The 17,156-nt window shown below is 37.1% G+C and overlaps 1 protein-coding gene across 1 annotated transcript in view; it reads right to left on the bottom strand.

Moving 5' to 3' along the window:
• The window catches only part of RSPO3 (R-spondin 3), a 68,758-nt gene that overhangs the window by 12,676 nt on the left and 38,926 nt on the right, over positions 1–17,156 (bottom strand). The gene's annotated exons all lie outside the window — the stretch shown is intronic.

The raw sequence follows: 17,156 nt of genomic DNA, 5'->3' as shown, positions 1-17,156 counted from the left end.
GGAGGCATTGTTTTCTTTTTTTAAAAAAAATTATTTATTTATTTAGGTTTTTCCCCCAAATTACATGTAAAAACAAATTGTAACATCATTTTTTAAAACTTTGTGTTCCAAATTATCATCCTTCCTCCCTATTCCCCCTTAAGAACTCAAGCAATTCAATGTTATACATGTGCAGTCATGTAAACCAGAGGAGACAAAAAAACTTTAGAAAAAGGAACTAACAACAATACAACAACAAAATATACTTCCATCAGTATTCAGGTTCCATTAGTTCTTTGTAGATGGAATGCATTTTTCAGAGTTGTCTTGGATCATTGCATTGCTGAAAATAACTGAGTCATTTACAGCAGATCATCTTACAATATTGCTGTTATTTTGAATACAGTACATTTCACTTTGCATCAACTCATATAAGTCTTTCCATGTTTTTCTGATAGCATCCTGCTCATCTTTTTTTATATAGTTAACTATATTTATATAGTACTTTAAAGGAAGATTTCCTTACAAAACACCCATGAGGTTGATTATTGCAACAATAGCTAACATTTATATAGTACCTTATAACTGACAAAATTTTTTCTTCACAATAGCCCAGCAAAGTACCATCAGCAGCAGCAGCATCTTCATCTGCATCCTCCTCGTCATCCTCATCTTACATTCTTCTTGCCTCTACTTCAAATTTTCCCCCAGTTACTATTGCTAACTGTGTTTCCCTCCATTCTGTTCACTCCCCATGATATTTACTCTTTTTTCTATCTTCTTTTACACTATCCCTCCTCAAAAGTGGTTTGTTTCTGACTGCCCCTCCCCCAATTTGCTCTCCATTCCTTCATCCCTCCCCTTTTATACCCTTTCCCTCCTACTTCCCCTCAGGGCAAGATATATTACTATACCTATTTGAGTGTGTTTGCTATTCCCTCTTTGAGCCAATTCTAATGAGAGTAAGGCTCATTCACTCCCTGGCTCCTCCCCCATTGGCACTGCTTTCTTGATCTGCCATTTCTTTTAAGATGGCTCTAGTGTCCTTCAAGGATCTGATCAAATGCTTCTCCCACATGATACTTTTGCTTATTACCCTAGTGACTAGTTCTATTCCACCACAGAAAATACTTTAAAATTCTTTTGTATGTGTACAGTGTACATGTATGTATACATATATATGCATACATGCACATACATAAATACATAGATACACACACATGTTTCATGGTATTACCCCTGTCACATCTACATTTTGTATTGACTTTTCAGTATACATGTTGTCTCCTTTCTATTGGGAAGTAAGCTTCTTTTGGGAAGTGGCTAGTTTTTATCTTTGTATACCCAACACCTAGCATAGGGCTCTGTACATAGTAGGTGCTTAATAAGTGTTTGCTGAATCAATTTTTTTTTATGATTGTGGTTTTTTCATTATTATTCTTATTTTTGTGTGTGTGTGAGGCAATTGGGGTTAAGTGATTTGCCCAGGGTCACATAGCTAGTAAGTGTTAAGTGTCTGAGGTGGGATTTGAACTCAGGTCCTCCTGACTCCAGGGCTGGCACTCTATCCACTACGCCACCTGGCTGCCCCTTATGATTGTGTTTTTAATGCATAAACTACTTTCAAACAGTTTCAAAGCCATCTTTCACCTGTTTCTAGCTTGTAGAAATGTTAAATCACAGGAAACTATTTACATAGAATCCATGGCAATTTTGATATTGCCCTAGTGGTATTGGTATCCTAGAAAAAATTGTAACACATGAGTTATTTCTACAGTTTTGTGTCTATTTTCACAGGTGATTGTATTTTTTTTAAACATGGGCATTATTTCTGTTTGTAATTTACTTGGCGGGTGATTAGTACCACCCACCATATTCAGGATCACAAAATCAATGGCCAGGATCCTTGATTCTTCATTCTTACTAACTCACATATCCACTTTTCATTTCTACCTCTACAATATTTCTTATATACATACTCTCCTTTCCCCTTAAAAAGCCCCCACTATAGCTTAGACCCTCATCACTTCTCACCTGGACTATTGTCTTCTAACTGGTCTAATATATCTAGTGTAATGATTGGAACGACGCCACCTGCTGGAGACTTACTGTAGAAAAGGTCCACTATGAGGTGAAGACCTCTGAGAGCAAGCCACATGGTCAAGGTCCTTAGTGTCAGGAAGTGACGTTTGCTCGTGGGTACTGTCTATTAAGGCTACCAGTCAATCAACTTGAGGAGCTTCCCATTTCTGGGAGGGGAACATGAAGTAGGGAGCAGATGCTGACGGAGGGGTTCTGTCTCTCTTTTGGTTCCTGACTTCGCCATGGTGGGTCAGATGATAGGGTCTCTTAGAAATAGTTAGATTTTTATCTTTCTCTCTGATACTAACGATCTTTAGTAAATAATTAAACATTTAAATACTCTTGCTAAAGCTTATAATTTATTGACCACCACTTATTAGATATTTTAGACAGTATAGCTAGAATTTTAGCCCTTACACTAGTCTCTCAAGTCTCTTTCTGTTCTAATCTATCATCTCTATAGGGGTGGTGTTAAACACTGTGGCCTGCAATACTCTAGACTGATACATTAAAATGCAATTAAGAAATACTTGACAAAATAAATAAAAATACAACAAAATAGATAATGTTAATTTTTGTATTTTTAAGTCAATGTGTGTCTACAGGGTTCCTTATGTATGGTTTAGTGATCTGTATTTCTATTTGAGTTTGACACCCTTACTCTATACCACTGCAAAAGTAGTTTTCTTTTAAAAAAATGTATATTTTGTTTTTAACAACATTAAACTGTTTTAACATCTTTAAAGTTCTCTTTCCTCCAATCCCACCTCAATCTCCTGAGGAGGCAAGCAACATGATATTAATTATACATTTGAAATCATGCAAAGATATTTCCATATTAGACATGTTATAAGAAAGAGCAAGAAATATTTAGTGAAAATATTATACTTCATTTTGTACCCAGAGGTCATCAGTTCTCTCTCTCTGGAGGTGGACAGCATTTTTCATTATGAGTTCTTTGGAATTGTCTTGGATCATTATATTGATCAGAATAACTAAGTCTTTCACAGTTGATCATCATTACAATATTGCTTTTCCTTTGTACAATGATCTTCTAGGTCTATTCTCTTCACTTTGGGTCATATAGGTATTCACAGGTTTTTTCTGAAACTACCTCTCTCGTCATTTCTTATAGCACAACAGTATTCCATCATGATTATATGTGACAACTTGTTCAGCCATTCTCCAATTGATGGGTCTTCCCTTAATTTCCAGTTCTTTATCCCCAGAAAAGAGCTGCTATAAATATTTTCATACATACTGGCTCAAAGTGATTTCCTTAAAGTGCATGTCTCCCTCTTCCTTCTACTTCCCCTGTGAAATAACCCCAGTAGGCCCCTTTCACCTCTAGAATAAAAATATAAACTCCTGTTTGACATTTAAAACATTTCACAATCTAGCCCCATCCTAACTTGACAGTCTTTTTACCCATCCCTACTTCCCCAATCACCCACTCTAAGATCAAGCCATACTGTCTCTGGATGTTCCTCACACATAGTGACCTGTTGCACTGACAGTCCTCTGCATCTGTAATATCCTCCCTCCTCACCTGCACCACCTTGAATCCCATTTTCTTTCAAGACATCTCAAGTGCTACCCTTTGCTGGAGGTCTTTCCTAATCCCTTTAGCTGCTAGACTTCCCCTCCCACCCATTACCTGAAATCTGCTCTATATGCTATCTGTATATACATATAAATATGTATGCTGAACCTCTCTATCCCTCTCCTGTACCCCGTGCTCCCCCCCCAATTATGCTATCTTCTTAGGGATAAGAATTTTGTCTTTTGTCTTTGGATCCTCAGTGTTTATCAGAGCCTGGCAAATAGTTACTACATTTGTAGTGTGTCCTTCATTCTGGAAGGGGGCCATGACAATGTGGTGATGTTATGACTTGCAATGAATTGGATTTAAGTGAGGAAGGGCTGGGAGAAGTCACCAGTCTTACTCTCTCCTCCAGAGCCTTCTGGGTCTTGTGGCAAGATATATTATCAGGATGATTGGAGATAGCCTCAGATGTTTAAGGTAATTGGGGTTAAGTCACTTGCCCAGGGTCACACAGATAATAAGTGTCTAAGTTTACATTTGAACTCAAGTCCTCCCAACTTCAGGGCCAGAGGTCTATTCACTGTGCCACCTAGCTGCCCTCAACTATGTTTGTTAGTCAATGGATTGAAGCATTTGCCTTATTTCCTAAGCTTAGCCAAAGAAGTACACAAGATTTAAGGGTTAGTATAGGCAATAAGTACTGACCCCATTTCTTTTCAATTAGATTCTATTGATCTGGGCCAGCTGATTATTTGAATCCAATGCAAAATTGTTCTAAAGAGAAGACTTTTTCTTGCCCACCTGATGCTTCTCTTGGAACATTTGCCAGGGCATGTGTTTAATCTCTCCTGATTACAACCGGATGCATTTATCTCCCCATGTTTCCAGCATAGAGCATACGTAGAAGTTTGTAATAGTCTACGTTGAATTGTATAAGTTTGTGTCCCACAGGACAATGTACTTTGCTGTTCTTCCCTTTTATACCATGTCTTCTCATCTGCTCAGTTGAAGGTTAAGCATCCAAGAGAACTCAGCCAGTTTCCCAAAAGTAAAAAGGCAAAGTTTATCCCAGACCATGAAGGAGACTGAAAGGCTGATGCCATCCAGGTTCTGGGTTGAAAGATGCTTGTCAGCCAACCCAAACAAGTACAGTTTTAGATACATTAATATAGACTGTTTGTGTATATTTGGCATCTTTAACGTTTTCAGATTTCCCTATGGTCATTAGTTTGACATTGACCATTGTCTCATATAGTTTTAATGTATATGGTGTGAGTGTGTGTGTTTAGTGGGGAGGGATGGAAGGTTGAATTTAAAAGTTATTTCCTGTCTTTATTATCTTAAGTGGCTTCTTTTCCCCAATGTTATATCTGTTAAAATATAATCTCGATTCTTGTCACACTCTTGTCTGGAATTCCAAAGGAAAAATTCTTTATCTTTGTAAAGCACAGGTTTTGTGTATTATCCAGTCAATCCTGGAACTTCTACACAGGAGCTGAAGTATCTGGTTTGATGAGTGAGTACAAACATACCAGGCCTATTATATATGTAACCAGGCCCAGACTGTACCATGCTTCATATCTCATTCAATCACCCCTGCTCTGCTACAGGCAATACATCCCCTCCCCCAAGTTCTTTCTCCAAGCACAGTGATCAAATCAACACTTATTCCTTCCAAAAAGGGCATGCCATTGACCCTATGCATCAATTCACCATTCCTGTGACTTCCCAGATGAAAATAGAATTTTTTGCCTTCCATTCATACATACATATATACATACATACGCAAATATATTTATAGGAAGATAATACAAGGGGAGATTATATATTATATTTGTATTTAATAAAGTCAATAAATTTAAATTAGAAATGTATGTTTATGTTTAATAAATATTTATATTTATATAAAATCTCCCAATATTTGTGTGTATGTCTCTATATATCTATCTATCTATCTATCTCCTTCCTATTAGACTATAAGGCCCTAGAGGGTAGCAACAGTCACACTATTTAAATTCCCAGTAATCAGCATAGTTTCTGACACATAGTGTTTTTAAATGTATTCATTCATTTGAATCTTCTATAATTTACAGCTTGCAGACTGTTAGAACTAGAAGAAACCAAAGAAGCTATTTGCCTTTTTTTTTTTCATTTTACAGGTGAGGATATTGAAGCTCAGTAAGGTGAAGTGATATTTACATATACAAAATCTATTAATGCACTAAAGGGCTTATGATTTCATTAGTGTAAGATATTCTTTCCACCATCTGTAACTTTTGTAGATTCACATAGAGGTTAAATGACTTGTCTAGGGTCAGAGAGCTAATGTCAGAGGCAGGATTTGAACTCAGGTATTCCTGATTCCAAACCAACCATTATAATCACTATTTTCTGCCACCTCCATTAGTGATAGCTAAACCATTCTATTATGTCATCACCAAAATCTCACTGATGCCTCACTGTAGAATTGGGGGTGGCTAAGTGGCACAGAAGCTAGAGCTCTGGGCCTGGAGTCAGGAAGACTTGAGTTCAAATCCAGCCTCAGGCACTTATTGGAAGTGTGACCCAGTTTATCTCAATTTCTTCATCTGTAAGATGGAATGATTAATAATTATTATTATTACTAATAATAGAACCTACCATTCAGAGCTGTTGTGAGGATCAAATGAGACAATAAATGTAAAGCACTTAGCATAGTGCCTGATATAGAGTAGATAATATATAAACATTATTTATTATTATTATTGAAGTTAATGCCAGTGGAGTGAGAGATCTGGCAGTCTCTACCATTCTGGGAAGGTTTTGAGTATGGGTCCGGGGTCTATACTCAACTACTCTATACTGGGGTATGGCTGCTTCTGAGGGCCAGTTTTGATAAATCAATCAATAAATATTTATTAAGCATGTACCAGGCATTGTGCTAAGTGCCTGGATACAAAGAGAGGCAAAAGACAGTCCCTGGCCTGAAGGAGTTTACAATCTAATAGGGAGACAAAATGCAAATAAATATATACAAAGCAAACAGGAAAAGTAGGAAATAATTAACAGAGGGAAGACAATAGAATCAAAAGAGTTTGGGAAAGGCTTCCTCTAATAGATAGGATTTTAGTTGGGACTTAAAGGATGCCAGGAAAGTCGGAGGGTCAAGTTGAAGACTGAGAGCATTCCAGGCTGGAGGTACTGAGGTTTATTTAGTAGGGTGTGTGTGTGTGTGTGTGTGTGTGTGTGTGTGTGTGTGTGTGTGTGTGAGAGAGAGAGAGAGAGAGAGAGAGAGAGAGAGAGAGAGAGAGAGAGAGAGAGAGAGACATGGTTGTAGTCGTACTTTAGAAAACTCACTTTGGTGGTTTAATTGAAAACAGATTGGAGTGGGGAGATACTTCAGACAGGCAGACCCCCGACCCCCCTTCCTACCCCCCTCTGGGTGGATCATTATTGCAAAAATCCAGGCATGAGGTGATGAGGGCCTTTATTATAATGTTGGCAGTGTGAGAGGAGAGAGGGGCACTTTTGAGAGAAGGGGACACATCTCAGAGATGTTGCAAAGGTGAAATCGATGGGCCTTGGCAACAGTTTAGAGATGGAGAGCGAGAGATAAGGAGGAATTGAGGATGACATTTTGCTTGTGAGTGGGGAACTGGGAAGATAGTGTCGTCCTCCATAGTAACAGAGTATCTAGTATAAAGAGGCTCATCATCATTTCTATCTTTTATCGGTGTCAGTGGCAATGGTTTCAATGCCAGACTGTTGTTACTCATGGCTGAACACTTCACCCGTATTAGAACTGTCTTTTCAGATAATTCTGGTGACTGAGAGAGCCATTTACCATGGACACAAATCCTGCTAGACTTACTGAGGAGTAGAACGAATGGGACAGAGCAGTTTGACCACAAGGGAGCATGGTTTAGATGTAGAGAGGTCATTCGGTTGACCAGCATCCTCTGCTTGGAGAAAAAAAAAAAACCTTGAAAAAGCCACAGGAACCACAAGCAGCTCATTCTCATTCCAAGAAGTTTTGTAAATAAACTGAGGAAATCTTTTTCTTTTCTTTTTGGAATCAGGCAGGATAAAGGGGAAGAAAGGAAGCCTTTTTCCTGTACATAAATTCATAGAATTTTGGAACTGGAAAAGACCTTGGCAATTATCTAGTATAATATAGCAAGCAGCAAGGTGGTATGGTCGATAGGATGCTGGGACTGGAATCAGAGAAACCTGGGTTCAAATCTGATACCAGACACTCTCTAGCTATGTTGCTCTAGACAAGTCACAAACTATTTGCCTCAGTTTCCTCAACTGTAAAATGGGTTAATAAATAGCAGGGTTGTTGTGAGGACCAGACAAGATGATATTTGTAAAGTGCTTAGCATGGTGCCTAAAAAATAGTAGGTACAATGTAAACATTCATTTTCTTTCCCCTCTTCCATGATCTCATTTTTACAGAGGAAGGCAGCTAAGTGGCACAGTGGATAGAGTGCTGGTCCTGAAGTTGGGAGGATCTGAGTTCAAATCTGAAACCGGACACTTACAAGCAGTGTAACCCTGGGCAAGTCACTTAACCCCAATTACCTTAAACATCCAGGGCCATCTCCAGTCATCCTGATAATATATTTTGCTCATTACATTTCTCCATATTAATATTCTTTCTTCAAGAATGAAGGACAGGAAACAATTTACAGAGGAAGAAACTGAGGCCCAAAGTAGATACTCCATTATTGGGAGGATGGAATGGGAAGGGATGGCAATATAGAATTTAGGATGTTTAGACATCTAAGGATCTAAGAGAATTGGGAGCAAATATTTATTGTTAAATAATTGTTAATAAATGATAGGAACATAAATTGAGAGACTTCAGAGAAAATAAAGAGACACCTCACAAAGTGCATATGGTGCATTAGGAAGATCTGAACTGGGAATTAGAACCCCTGAGTTCTGATCCCAGTTCTGCTGCTAGATAGCTGTGTTAAGATGGGTAAGATGTTTGCTCTCTCTCAGTCTCATTTCCTAAAGTAAGGGAAGTCAGTGATTTCCTAGAATCTCAGACTTCGAAGGGACCTCACACGCCAAGTCCAACTTGTATCTGAATAAGAACTCCCCTATAATAAACCTGACAAGCAATTCTCCAGATTAATTTATGACCCTCAGGGAAGAGGAATCCAATACCTGCTAAGGGAGCTTATCCCACTTTGGGATATCTCCAACCGTTAGAAAGTTTATCCTTACATCAAGCCTTGCTTTGCTTCCTTTCAGCTGCCATGTGTTGCTCTGGGGCCAAACAGAAAAACTCTGACCTTTCACCCACATGACAGCTCTTAGGATACTTGAATACAGTAATCCTATCCCTCATCACTCAAGTCTTTTTTTGGCTAAACATTTCTGGTTCCTTTAACCAATCCTGATATGGCGTGAACTCCAGGCCCATCCTTTTTGTCCCTTTCTAAATTCTTTCCTAACATGTAGAGCCTACAAGTGAACAAATTACTTTCAGACATGGCCCAGCTGGGGCACCCTATAGAGCAACTGTCATCCTCTAGTACTTCCCTAATATAGTTATTAGCTTTTGTGGCTACCATTTCATACCATTGACCTATATTATATTAACTTTGCAGTTTGGTAAGACCCCCTGATTTTTTTTTCCATATAAACTGCTGTGAACCTATGCTTTCCCTATATTGTGCTTGTGAAGTTTGTTTTTTTAACCCAACTGTCCCATCTAAGTTTCTGATTCTATTCTGTGATTCTGGGTCAGAGTCCAGTTTCTTCATATTATAGAACTCTGGCTGCTAAATGAACACATGAAGTTCTGAAAATACAATTGTGATGTTGTCTCCAAAAAATTTTCTAGTTATAATAATTGAATTATAACATTATCAACCATATAAATAATCATGGGTTCACATGTATAGAGCTTAAAATTATACTTTCTGTGATATTTCTTTAAATATTTTTATTCTAAGTTAAAAAATTTAACCAGGGAGAAATTTTTCTTAATGACCAACAAAACTCATTGAAGACATTAATTTGTGATATATCTTCTAACCCCATTTTGCCTAAAGATGTTTAGCTGATAGAATATAGGTATGTATATAATAGGTATCCATCTAGACCTATGATTCCATCAATGTAGAGAATTCACAGAAAGAATTGCCTGGGTCACTGAAAGGTTAAATTAATTATGCAGAAATATATAATCATTATGTATCAGAAGTGGGGCTTTCAGGTCTTCTTGACTCCAAAATCCATCTTCTAGAATAGATTCACCATGCCATTCTGCATCTAGATAGAAATATGTACATAGTTGTGGATATGTATATATACATGTATATACACATGTATATGCATATGTGTATATGCACAATATGTGTATGTATATATATATACATATATAAATATATACACATATATGAATGTACAAAAGTTACACCAAGGGCATCTAGATGAGGCAGTGGATGGAATACCCATCCTTGAGTCAAGGAGACTCTTCTTCCTGAGTTCAAATGTAACCTCAGGCACTTACTAGCTGTGTGACTCTGGGAAAGCCACTTAACCCTGTCTGCCCCAGTTTCCTCATGTATAAAATGATCTGTAGAATGACATGGCAAACCACCCCAGTATCTTTGCCAAGAAAACCCTAAATGTCACAAAGAGCTGGACATGACTAAAACGACTGAACAACAATACACAAATATATACAGACAAAAGGATTCATTTCAACAATTCCATGGTCTCAATGATATGCTATCCACTACAGTGGTGTGCACTGCAACCCATCCATGACTTCCTATCCTGCAGAATCTATCCATCTTCTTCCATAGATTTTCCACAAAAGACATAACTAACATTTTGGAGGCATTTGTCTCACATATATATATTTTTATAAGCACAGATAAGTATATTATTGAGATAAAGCACAGCATGGTGTATATAGGGATGACCTACCAAGATTACCTGTATTCAAATCCTACCTCTGACAATGACTTTTCTAAATCAGAATTTTGATTCAAATTAAAAGGAAAGGCAGCTCTAGAGAGTGAGTGGCATAATACACACAATACATAGAAATCTGGTCTTGAAGCCAATAAGACATGAGTTCAAGTTCTGACTCAGACACTCTGCACCTTTGGTCAAGTCACTTAAGATGAGGCCGTTAGCCTATTCTTTAAGGCTATAATTTGCAGAGAAGGTGACTCATGATGATGGAATTTTTCACTGGGGAATTCCTTATGCCATTTAAACCATAGGTCTAGTCCCAGTTCTTTTGTCTATCTGCATATTTTCTCATATATAGTCATATATAATTCCACATAATCATCCTACTTTGTTAATACCATTTGCTCTTATTAGTGAGAAAAAATTAAAAAAATGTTAGTGATTATAAACTATAGAAATATATGAGGAATATTAATTTACTAAATATCAACAAAACTGCATTCTAAGATTTTTTTTCTAAATAGGGTCTTGCAATGTACTGTTGAGAGTATTATTACTGCTAGTAAAATGAGATTCTTATCCATCTGAAATGATCTATATGCAGTCCTGACCCAGAAGCAGGGGAATAGACTGAATGACATTTTAAGGACCTTTTCTACCTTAAGGTTCTATGATCCCTTGGTTATGTGATCTTACAGGTCATAGTTGTGTATCATAAAGATTGCTCGCTTGCAGGCTGTACAAGGATCACTCAGATTAGGCTTAGTATTACACAACTAGACATTCTAAATTTCCCACACTTTCCTTTGAGGCCAGACTTTCTGCTTTATTTTATTTTATTTTTTTTAAAATCAGAAACCACAGGAAACAGCTGGCCCAGATGATTTCTGAAGGCCCTTTGCTCTAAAATGCTATGGCTCTTACTTCAATACTTTTGAGCCCTATGATTTTGTCTGCATGGGCATATCTCCTCCTCCCCCTTCCCCCTATTCCCCCAACCAGAGTCCCACCCCTGCACAACTTTGTAAACTCTGTTTAAGAGCCATTGAGGCTGAATAATTTATTATTCTATGACCCACTTGGTGATGGGTCTCACCAAATTAAGGTAGGTTGCTCATTGCATGGAAGATATCCTATCTATCAGCCAAGTTTTTATGTCTCGATAGGATCTGCTGTAGTTTATATTCTGCCGGCATAGCCTTCAAGACTCACTGTCATGCTACAGTGAGCCACCAGAGGAGAAATTTAGTGAGGATGATTGTTCTATGGGAGAAATTAATCAATGTACATGGTTTCATTTCTCTCTGTCTTCCCATTATAATGGCATTAATATTGTATTTTATATTTGCATAGTACTTTAACTTTTAAGAATACATTCCTTGGGGGCAGCTAGGTGGCGCAGTGGATAGAGCACCGGCCCTGGAGTCAGGAGTACCTGAGTTCAAATCCGGCCTCAGACACTTAACACTTACTAGCTGTGTGACCCTGGGCAAGTCACTTAACCCCAACTGCCTCACTTAAAAAAAAAAAGAATACATTCCTCCACAAAATCATAGCATCTGAGAGATGTGTTTCCTTGGAGGGGCAGATAGTTGGTACAGTGGATAGAGTACCAGGAAGATCTGATTTAAAATCTAGTACCAGACACTAGCTATGTGATCCTGGACAAGTCATGTAACCCCTGTTTGCCTCAGTTTCTCACCTGTAAAATGGGGGCACACTGGAGAAGGAAATGGCAAACAATTGCAATAGCTTTGCCAAGAAAGTCTCATGAAGAAAAGTCTATGTGGTTACACAGATCTGAACATGACTGAATGTATGAACAACAACTATAAGGGGTCCTCAGAAGTCATTCAAGTCCTAGCTGTATTCGGGAAAAGAAATTCCTCTGAAATAGACTCAAGTGATCTTCCAGGCTTTTCTCAAAGATCTCCAGTGAGGACAGGCCCACTGCCTATTCCACTTTCGGACAGCTCTAATTATTAGAAAGTATTTCCATGCATTAGGCATAACCCTGTCTTTTGTCAACTTCCATCCATTGCTCCTGCTCCTACTTTAGCTTTTGTAAGAACAAACAGTATAAAGTTAACCTCTTTCTCACATAACAGACTATATAACTATGACCCCAGGTATTAGAGTCACCTAAATTTTCTCAGCTCTAGCCTAGTTCCTTCCACTGATCCTTACATGGCAGGATCTCCAATCCCCTCATCATCCTAGTTACCCTCCTCTGGAGGGACTTTAATTTTTTATTTTTAGGCAGGGCAATGAGGGTTAAGTGACTTGCCTAAGGTCACACAGCTAGTAAGTGTCAGAGGCTGGATTTGAACTCAGGTCCCCCTGAATCCAGGGCCAGTGCTTTATCCACTGTGCCACCTAGCTGCCCCTTTCCTTTAGAGGTTTTTAAGCTTATCCATGTGCTTCCTCCATTGTGATAACTAGACCTGAATACCATTCTCCGTATGTGGTCTACAAAGAGGGCAGCTGGGCTCTTATTTCCCTGATCACGGACTTCTTAAAGCAGACTAAGATTATACTTTTCAGCTGTCATTATCACATTGTGGAATTATCTTGAACTTACAAGTTACTAATACTCTGGAATCTTTTTCTGAAGAATTGTTATTCAGTGACCTCCCTCCATGCCACCATTCCCTTCTCCAGCTACCAAGGTAGTAAGGTTGTGCAATGAATATACCTCTGGCCCTGGCATCTGGAAGATGTGAGTTCAAATCTGGACTCAGACTAAATATGTAATACTGAGCAAGTCAGTTAACTTTTGTCTGCCTCATTTTCCTCAAGAGTAAAATGGGTATAATTAATAATAATAATAGCATCTGTTACCTAGGTTATAATGAGCCTCAAGTGAGAGAATATTTAATAAGTACATGGCACATGGTCACTGCTTAATAAATATTTGTTTCCTTTTTTTATCTTGTAACTGTTAAACTGATTTGTAACTCAAACATAAAACTTTGCACTTATCTCTATTAACTTTTATGAGATCTCGCCCAAAGTTCTAGCCTATTGAAATCTATATGGATTCTATTATTGAATACATTAGTGATAAGTTTCATGTCATTTATAAATTTGATAAAATTGTTATCTATACTTTTATCCAGTCACTGATAAAAATATTAAATAGCACAGGGTCAAGCATAAGAAGTTTCTACTAGAAACTTCTTTTTGAAGTTGACCTAAAACTACTAGATATGGCCACTTTCATTTTCTTGTTTCCAAATATTAATCACTATTGTCTAGTTCACTTCTAACTCTCCAGAAAAATAGTTTAAGATTTTTATCAAATGCCCCACAAACAAATCTTGGCAAGCTATATCTACAGTACTGCCTTGGCAGGACATATTCTTGATGATGCCATGCTTGCTTGAAGGAATTAGGGATGCTTAGCCTAGAAAAGAGAAGACCAAGCTACCCTGACAGGGGATGAGAAGGTAGGGAGGAGAACATGATAGTTCTCTTTAAGCATTTGAAATTCTATATAGAAGCAGAAAACTATGAGACTAGATAGAAGATGCAAATAGAGAAATTTAGGATTGATATAAAGAGAAAATTCCCACCAATTAGAACTATCTAAAAGTTGAATACACTGCCTTGGTAGGTGATCAGTCCCCTTTCACTAGAGGCTTTGTGACTACTTGATAAGTATGTTGTTGCATATCTTCTTCAGATATGTGTTGGACTTAATGACTTCTGTGGTTCATTTTAGATTCTGTATAGCTAAGAAAAACTAGAGAACAGTTTCAAGAAAATATACAAACAAATGTATGATCACATGACAGAGAATGGCTGCATACTTGAGAGAATTCCAAGAAATGGAAAGTTTACCCTGTCAAGAAAAGGTTTCCCCTCCCCGACCTTGAGGAAGTTCTGAAGAATATAGAAGTATGTTTTAAAGTAGGAATAACTTGGTTGTAAGTAATGATTTATCATCAGGAAAATAGAATTTTTTTCAAAGCACACATCTCTGTGACAGTATTTCATTTTATCTTCATAGCACCCCTGAAAAGTATGCAAGGGCAAATGATATTATCCTCCTTTTATAGATGGAGGGAACACAGAAACACAAAGAAGTTATGTAATCAGCCTACTTTTTAAACAAGTACTGACAGGCAAGGTAAGTATTAGAACACAGTTCTCTTTTCACATAAGCAAACCATGGTTCAATAGTAGAGAAAGAAGTGATGAGGGAAACAGAAGTAACACTGCACTAGTCTTACAGCTCCATTCTAGACTTGGCTTTGCTACTTATTAATTGGGTCAACTTGAGCAAATCACAATTCCTCTGTACCTTATTTTCCTCATCTAAAAAAAAGTTGGTTGAATTGGATCACCCAAATCATTTTGACTCATGACAAATAAGAATAGGAATCTATTAAATACATGGACATATGAAAATACAATTATCCCTTCCACCTGGTGACTTTACCTCTCAAAGACATATGTTTGAGGCTAGGGACCAGTTGCATCACATTTTCAAAATATTATCCATGAGTCTATGTTGCAGGTTTAGAAAACTAGTCATTGTACATCAACAAAAGAGTCAGGGGTCACAGGAGATGAGGTAGAAAGGATCTTATTGTCTATCTAGTCCAATCTGGACCGTAACAAATATACCCTTGGGGCAGCTAGGTGGCACAGTGGATAGAGCACCGGCCTTAGAGTCAGGAGTACCTGAGTTCAAATCTGACCTCAGACACTTAACATTTACTAGCTGTGTGACCCTGGGCAAGTCACTTAACCCCAATTGCCTCACAAAACAAAACAAACAAAAACAAAAAACAAATGCCCTCAAAAATATATCTAAATAATTGGTGATACAGCCATTGTTTATGACATACAGTGAGGAAAATCTACTAACTCTTGAGAAAACTCAGTTCCTTGTGGAAGAGCTCTAAATATTTGGGAAGTTTTCCTTTACATATAAAAAAAACAAAGAGCAGGTTTCATTTGGCTAGTTTTAAAAGTGGACTCATGAGTTCCACAGGAATTACTTTGCATCCACAAAATGTGTTTTGATCCATACGATGTCATTTCCATTCCTGCGACATTCCTGTTCTGCTGCCACCTATGCTCCTGATCTTAGGGGATGTCTTAGAGAGCATAGAGACAATGTGTTAACTGGACAAAACCAGCCTTTCTTTCATATCCATATTTTCTTACTATTTTTATCTGCCTTTTCTACATATCAGAGAAGGGGAAGGGAAGAAGCATTTATTAAGAACTTATGATGTGCCAGACATTGTGCTAAGTGGTATATAAATATCTCATTTGAGCCTTACAACAATCCTGTTTGGTAAGTGTAATTATTATTCTCACTTGACAGTTTAGGGAACTGAGGCAGACTGGAGTTAAGTAACGTGAACAAGGTCACACAGCTAGCAAATGTCTGAGGCTGAATTTGAACTCAGATCTTTCTGATCCCAGGCCCAGTTCTCTATTTGCTGTAGTTGTTCCTAATTAATTCACCGTTTGTACACTTATTACTTTAGGTTATGCATGTGAAATAGAAAATATTTCTTAGGTTATCTAAGCAATGAGCAAAAATGTGAAAGGTGATAAACATTTCATCAAATACAGTATGTATATATGTGATAACTAATTATGTCAGATGTAAATATTTGATGGGGGAATTACATCTAAATGACCCATAATACAAAAATATTTAATGGTAGCCATCAGGTCTTCAAAATGAAACTTGTTCATGTGTGGTTTACATTTTGTCCTCTACTAAGCTTGAGATAAGGTAATCCAACTGGTTTTAATATATGGTCAAATTATCATAGCCCAGTTCTATTGTAATTTAGGACTCCATTATTTCATTTATTTTGTACATACTTCTAGTTATCAGTTCTTTTTCTGGATGCAGATAGCATATTTCTTCATATGTCCTTTATAGTTAATTTGTGTATTTATAATATTCAAAATGACTTATTTGCTCAGTCATTCTTAAAATAATATTTCTATTACTATTAATTTGTTTAATTTGTACATAAACTCATTCCATTTTTTTTTTAATACTTAGAGTAGTGTTATGGTGACTTGAAGTTAGATGCAATGTTCTTTTGATTCTGCTCATTTCTCTCTTCATTATTTCATGCAAGTTCTTCCATGTTTTTCTAAAGTCATCAAGTTTATCATATAGCACAGTAGAATTCTATTATAATCATATGCCATAACTTGTTCAGTCATTCCCTGATTCCACCAAAATGAATGTGTCCCAATTTTTCCATAGCCCCTCTAACATTTGTCACTTTCCCCTTCTGTCATTTTAGCCAATCTGGTAGGTGTAAAATGATGTCTCAGGGTTGTTTTAATTTGCATTTCTCTAATCAATATTGATTTAGAGCTTTTTTATATGACTATAAATTGTTTTGCTTTCTTCATTGGAAAATTGCCCATTTATGTCCTTTGAGAATTTATCAATTGGAGAATAAATCACATTCTTATAGATTTGACAAAATCCTTTATATATTTTAGATATGAGACTTTTATTTGATTAACTGTCTATAATTTCCCCCCTCTATTTTCTGCTTTTCTTGACTACATTTGTTTAATTTGTACATAAACTCGTTCCATTTTTTTTTAATACTTAGAGTAGTGTTATGGT

The sequence above is a fragment of the Dromiciops gliroides genome, chromosome 4 (assembly GCF_019393635.1).
Source record: "Dromiciops gliroides isolate mDroGli1 chromosome 4, mDroGli1.pri, whole genome shotgun sequence".
Taxonomy (NCBI): Eukaryota; Metazoa; Chordata; class Mammalia; order Microbiotheria; family Microbiotheriidae; genus Dromiciops; species Dromiciops gliroides.
This window is presented reverse-complemented; position numbering and strand designations above follow the sequence as displayed.